Here is a 6,000-nt window from a genome sequence, read left to right as displayed (position 1 = left end):
CTTGCTCTCTCATCGGTATTTACAGAGCACCTGATATGTGTTAGGCAGTACCCTAGGCACAGGGGAAAGTAGAGTTCCTTCCGACCCGGCATGTACATTCTAGTGGGGGTGACCATGACAGACACATAGTATGTATACAATATGTCAGCTGGAAACAGCAAAATTAGGACAAGGGGAGTAGGAGAGGAGGAAATTACTATGTTATGTTGGAGGCTCAAGGTCCCCTTGTTTCCCTTACAATAGCAGATGGAAGACAGAGGCAAAAGGTGTATAAGGAACGTTTAATTTAGGTTGTGATTATCCTCCCACGTTTTCAAAGATTCACCATCCTAATACTTCAAAGGCAAACATGAGTTTTCAGATATTTAAGATTCTTGCCATCATTCTTCTTAGTTGCCCAAATGCTGTTGGCATTAAATAAGCAACCTGGTACTCGGAAGTGAAAAATAAGGGAGAGAAAAATGTTCCTAATGGACTTCAGATGACATTGCTATTTAACAGAAGCCGGCAGTGTGCCAGGAAGTGAGATTAGTATCACCGATCCACGTTGCAGGTGAGAAAACTGAGGACCAGGGACGTGCAGGGACTTGCCCAGGATCACACAGCCTGTCCGTGGACGGACGATGCGCTCTCCTCGGTGCCACGCTGCCCAACCCTCAACACAGGCGGGCTGTACACCGCGCAGGCTGGGCAGGCTGGCTAAACACAGTGGGTGGGAGAGGACCCCACCCCGTGCATGCTCGCGCCCCGCCTCCCGCACCCTCCGAGGCAAGATGCAAACTATCTCTTTAAGAAGGAAAGTGAAGACGGGCCGCTTACGCAGCTGCCAGCGAGCCGCCCACTGGCTGGTCCCTTCCATCCACCTCGCCCTCCCCTTTCCTCCCTCCCGGCAGCCCCAGCCCTGGCGAGCCGCCTCCAGCAGGGGCTCCGGAGAGCAGGTCGGCGGCCTGGGCAGGGCAGCCGAAGCCATGGAAGCCTCCGCAGGTGATGACAGCGACCCCGGGGACCTCGGGGCCCACCGCCCAGCGGCGCCCCCCCGAGTGCCGAGGGCGGGTGGGGGGAGGGGAGGCGCGGGCCGCGCGGGGGAGAGGACGGGACCGAGCGCCCGCGGGCAGCCTCTGCCCTCCAGGCTCTCTGGCTGCGGCGGCCCAGCTGTCAGCTGCGGGGGGCTCGGCTGCGCGGGCGTCCCCGCCCGCGTTCACCCGGCCCCGTCTGTGTCTTTTCCCCCTCCGCCGCAGGTTGCTGATCCCCGCCAGACAGCTGCAGCCGCGACTGCAGAGGCGCTGCGCCAAGCGGGGCCGGAGCGGCGCGGGCCGGCGGGCTGCGGAGCGCCAGCGGACCCAGGTGAGGAGGCCGCGGCGGTGCCCGGAGGGGGCCCTGCGCTGCACCCGGCGGGCCGGGCGGGCGGGGGGCGCTGGCGGCCGCCCGCTGCGGTAGAATCCCTCAGAGGACACCGGGCCAGGAGGGGTTAACTGTGACTCATTCTTACCCTCCCTTTATTCTCCCCCCCACCCCGCCCCAAACCCGTGAAAATCACTAATTACAGGATGCTGGTTGCAACGGGGAAGGTGCCCAAGGTGGGCGATTAGGAGAGGTTTAGGGGCCACCCCGTTCCTAAATGCCTTCCTCTTCCAGCATTTGGCAAATATTCAAGCCCTTTTTTTTTTTCCCCCGAGGAGGTGCAAGGGTACCTAGGGGTGGGAGAAGGGTGGAACCCCACACCCAACCCAAGGTCAAGTGCCAATGACTGCTTCTTTACCACGTTCCCCCCCTGAGAAGCGTCAGGGCCCTGCAGTAGGTCTGGAAAACATGCCCATGACCCCTGAAGCAGGAGATCTGAGTCTGTCTCCCTGGAGCCTCCATGGGGTAGGATGCTCTCTCCTTCCGCTCAGCAGAACACCTACTAGCCTGGTAAGCCCCAGATTCCCTTCTTCAACCCTGCAGACCGAGGAGAGGCCTGCTTACACAAGCTGCCTGTTTCCTTGGCCTCCTCTGCCTCTCTGGTGGTGTGGGATGGGCTGCCGGAGCTTATCAGGAAGAGGTGATCTCTGCAGGCAGGGTGGGTGTAGGGAACGTGCTGGAGATTCGAGTTCTGGTCCCCTAGCTTGCTCGTAGGCCACCAGTAGCCATCTTAAAATCCTTCAGGCGTGGGTGTCTGTTCATGTGTTAAATGCAGGAGTTGGATTAGATGGTCTGTGTAGTTGTAATGTGCTGTTCAGGTAGCTCTCAGATGCCAGAGATCTCTCTACAAAAACAACCCAGAATTTAAACGTGGGTTTACGAAATAACTGGGGTTTCCTCAGTTGGTCTCTTTCAACCCTGGACTTGTCCGGTGACATATGACCTTGTGAGCCCCATGGAACTGGAGGCATGAGACATCCTCTATCGACATCCCTGCGCTGCCACGGGGGTGACCTCCGTTGAGTTACTTCCCGTCCCCAAGCTTCAGTTTCCTCATCTGTGCATCTGGGAGGAGGTATACATGCTTGAGAAGGCTGATGGGATGATTAAATGAGATGTATGTGGAAGCACCTAAAATAGTGCCTGGAACACAGTAGGGTTTCAGGGATGCAGGGCTTGAGAGAGAGATTGGGGGACGAGGGGAGGGGTGGGGTAGCTGCTTCTAGCCTCTTCTCTCCCTCTGCCCCCACCCCACCAGTCTCTTCCACATCCCCGCGGATGGCAGCCCTTGCCAGGAGATAAAGAATGCTGGGTTGTGTTGGGCCAAGGGCCTTGGAAGCAACCAGGAGGTACATACACTTCCATTGCCAGGGCTATGACATCAGTCCAGCAAAGGATGGTCCCAAGGAGACATATGTACCCCAGTACTGGGCTTGGAAAATCTTGGCAGCTGAGGGCCAAGTCCCTAAGGGACACGAAGCATCAGAATCTTGTGTGCTGGCAGGGGGCAGGGGCCAAGGCTTCCTGAGTCCATACGGGTCCTACCGCTGCCTCCTTGCCCTCCCTCCCAAGCCTCGCACTAGAATCTCCCTGAGATGGGCAGTCGAGGGTTTGGGGTCTGTACTTTCTATCCTTTGCAGCCTAGCACTGCTGTCCTTTTCATTCTAGCACTGACCCTTCTGTGCTCCAGTTTATTCTGTAGACACACTCTGCCCCTTGACAGCATGATGAAGGGTGCTCCCTGTAGGCTCGGGCAGGGCATTTTGCTGCTGCATCGTTTGGGCCAAAGGAAGTCATGTCCCCCACCTGCACGAATGCCCCATTAGACCGTGAACTCCTCCCAACAGAGGCCCCATCTTTTTCCTCTCTGTGTCTGTAACCTCTAGCCTGCGGCCAGGCACAAAGTAGGTGCTCAGTTAAGTGTTGGATCCGTTTGAGGACCTTATGTCCCTAAGTCAACCAGGTGAGGGAGGAACCATGGAATGCGCTGATGGTGGTAGGAAAAGCGCCGTTAAGCACAGGACACCACGCGGGCCGTCGGTTGCCATTGGTAGCACTGTGACTACTGATATTATTACTACTGCTAGCGCCAGTAGCCAGCAGTTGTTTTGCCTTCTCCTCAAGGCTGGAAGGGGCTCAGTGTGCCTGTGAGGACTGTGACGTTGGCAGACAGATGGCGCCGGCTGGTTTCAGATGAGCATGAAACGGGGAGGGCTGGGAAGAACGTGACTCCAGCCCCTCACCGTGCTGGGGGGGATGGAGATGGGAAGAGCAGATGAGAAGAATCCAGTGGGCCATGATGGACACACAGTAGAAAATGGAGTAGGCCCAGCCAAGCCCCAGGTCTCACCCTACCACTGTGTGCCCCATTGTGTGACCTTGGCCAGTTACGACCTCTGGGTCCCCAGATACAAAATGACAGGACTGGACTCCTGGATCCCTAAGGCTCTTTCAGGTTCTGACATTGTAGCGCGTGCATTTCGTTGAATAAAAATGGAACAAGTGTTATTACTCATAGTATCATCTGTGGAGCACCAGGCCATCACCTACCTCAGGAGATCCTCATAGCAAATTATACCTTTTTGAAAGATGAGGAGGCCAAGCCTTAGAGAGAGTGACCTGCCAAGATGGCGCAGCTAGGAAGGGTAGCCTGTTACCTGACGCCAGGTCCGTCTGACCCGGAAAAGCATGCTCTTCCAAAGGCTCCGCTTCCTCCCCCTACATACCTTGCTGCCATCACTGTGAGTCGTATGTGCTCTTGCACAGAGATTGGGCCCTTCCCCGGACCGATGACCGCACGGGACTTGCCGGTTTGAAGAGTGTGTAAGTCGGGGCTGGGAAGACTTCCTTTCACCCTGAGCCCTGCTCTGCTGTTGGGCGGTGGGTGCCCTTTCCCTGAACGACAGTCACAACAGACACGCTTTCTGAGTGCTCCCTATGTGCTGTGCTCTGAGACAATCCCCATTATGGTTTTTACCATTTCACAAAGAGAAAGCCAGGGCAGAGAGACAAAGAGCCTTGCCCAGAGTTACACAGCGAATGTGTTGTAGAGGCTGAGAAAGAGCTGGAAGCACACTGTACTGAGAATCAAAAGCGTTGCCTCGGGTCTGTGCCCTCTCATTAACTGAATAGCCTTGGGTAAGCCAGTTTCCCTCTGAAAGTTGGCGTTCCTGTCCTGCGGATGGACTGGATGCCTCTATGGGCTCTAACGGAACTAAATGCCACCTTGTCCCAGAATAGGGGTGGAAGGGCTTCCTTGTCTAGCTAAACACTGCTCCGATTTGGTGATGATTTCTTAGTTAGGCCCTGGGCTAAGTACACAGGATACAGAAAAGAGTTAGAGGTGATCCCTCATTTCAAGAAGCCAATATCTAAGCGAGAGACAAACATCTAAACATGTAGGTAGGGTAAACCATCTAGGAGCTGGGATGGGCACTGATAATGGTGTGTAATGGGGGGTCAGACAGGGGAGAAGATCTTTCCTACTCAGTGGGTCAGGAAGGCTTTAGAGAGGTCATGCCATCGTCATGTCCTTGCTTTCTGAATTGAGTGTGCAAATCAGCATCCTCCTCCTCCTCATCCAGCCAGCTTAGGACAGTTCCAGATGGTTCTAAAGTTATGTTGGCTTTTGATCCCAGCAACCCAGAAAGTGGCCACAGAGTCGAGGGGCCAGTCAGGCTCACTCTGGCACAGCTCTAATGGAATAATCCATTCATCCCAGGTGGACGAGAACCTTTCCTGTCCTTAGAGGCTTCTAGAGACAGGACTCTGAAGTTCTTCTTAGCAAAGCCTGTCTGGTGCTGAATAACCAAGCCGGTAGGCTTGGGGAATTCTTCGTATCTATTCTCGGCATTCCACCTGTCTAGGGCACCTGACACCTGGAGAGGTGAAGGCATTTCCCCAAGGTGACTCAGCACGGCTGGGATCCTAACTCTGGCCTAACTGGGACTGTATTCCTGAGCCATATGGGGTCTTTCTACATCCAGGTCACCAGGGGCCGGAGGGCCGCTTCTTCATCTGATGGGCAGCTCGCACTGAGTGAAGGCTCGATGCGGGTGATACGAGGCTAGAGCTGAGGGCCCTTGGAGAAGAGGGGGCCTGTGTTCCCCCGGCTGCTTGGCACCTCCTAATGGACAGATACAAAGTGTTTGTCACATGCTCAGCACTGTCCCCTGAATCGAGGTGCTGAGCCAAGCAGAAGGGAGTTTCTGGGAAGCAGCCTGGCGAAGTGGAAAGAGCCAGCACCGAGTGCAGCAGGAGGCTCCCAGCCTCGCCTTGGCTCTGCCCTGCCGTCGACTCCCTGGGTGGCCCGAGGCCAGGCCCTTTGCTCTGCCCCACCTACGACATGCCAGGCAGAGGCAGGGTCCTCTGGGGACCCTTGAAGCACAGACTGGTCAACCCGTCAGCAGCTCTTTCTTCTGTTCTGTCACCTTTTCGGGGGGTGCAAGAGTGGGTAAGATATAGATAACTGTAACTTGAGGAAGAATGAGATAAATATAACAAGAGGCAGGAACAAATGCCCCATAGGTTTGCTGGATGTAGAAAGCTCTGATCAAAAGCCACCTCTTTGAAGATAGGATGAGGTGCAGATCGAGGTGG

The 6,000-nt window shown here is 55.6% G+C and overlaps 1 protein-coding gene across 1 annotated transcript in view; it reads left to right on the top strand.

Annotated features, from left to right (window-relative positions):
* Positions 1 to 1,306: 1,306 nt before the first annotated feature.
* SNPH (syntaphilin) overlaps positions 1,307 to 6,000 on the top strand; it is a 33,631-nt gene continuing 28,937 nt past the window's right edge. The window contains exon 1 of the mRNA XM_039237777.1: positions 1,307 to 1,344. The gene's annotated coding sequence lies outside the window, so the exon portion shown is untranslated. The remainder of the gene's footprint in view (positions 1,345 to 6,000) is intronic.

Source organism: Hyaena hyaena, unplaced genomic scaffold, assembly GCF_003009895.1.
Source record: "Hyaena hyaena isolate Hyena2069 unplaced genomic scaffold, ASM300989v1 scaffold_131, whole genome shotgun sequence".
In the NCBI taxonomy this organism is placed as follows: Eukaryota; Metazoa; Chordata; class Mammalia; order Carnivora; family Hyaenidae; genus Hyaena; species Hyaena hyaena.
The sequence above is the reverse complement of the archived record's forward strand: the minus strand, read 5'-3'. Positions and strand labels throughout refer to the sequence as shown.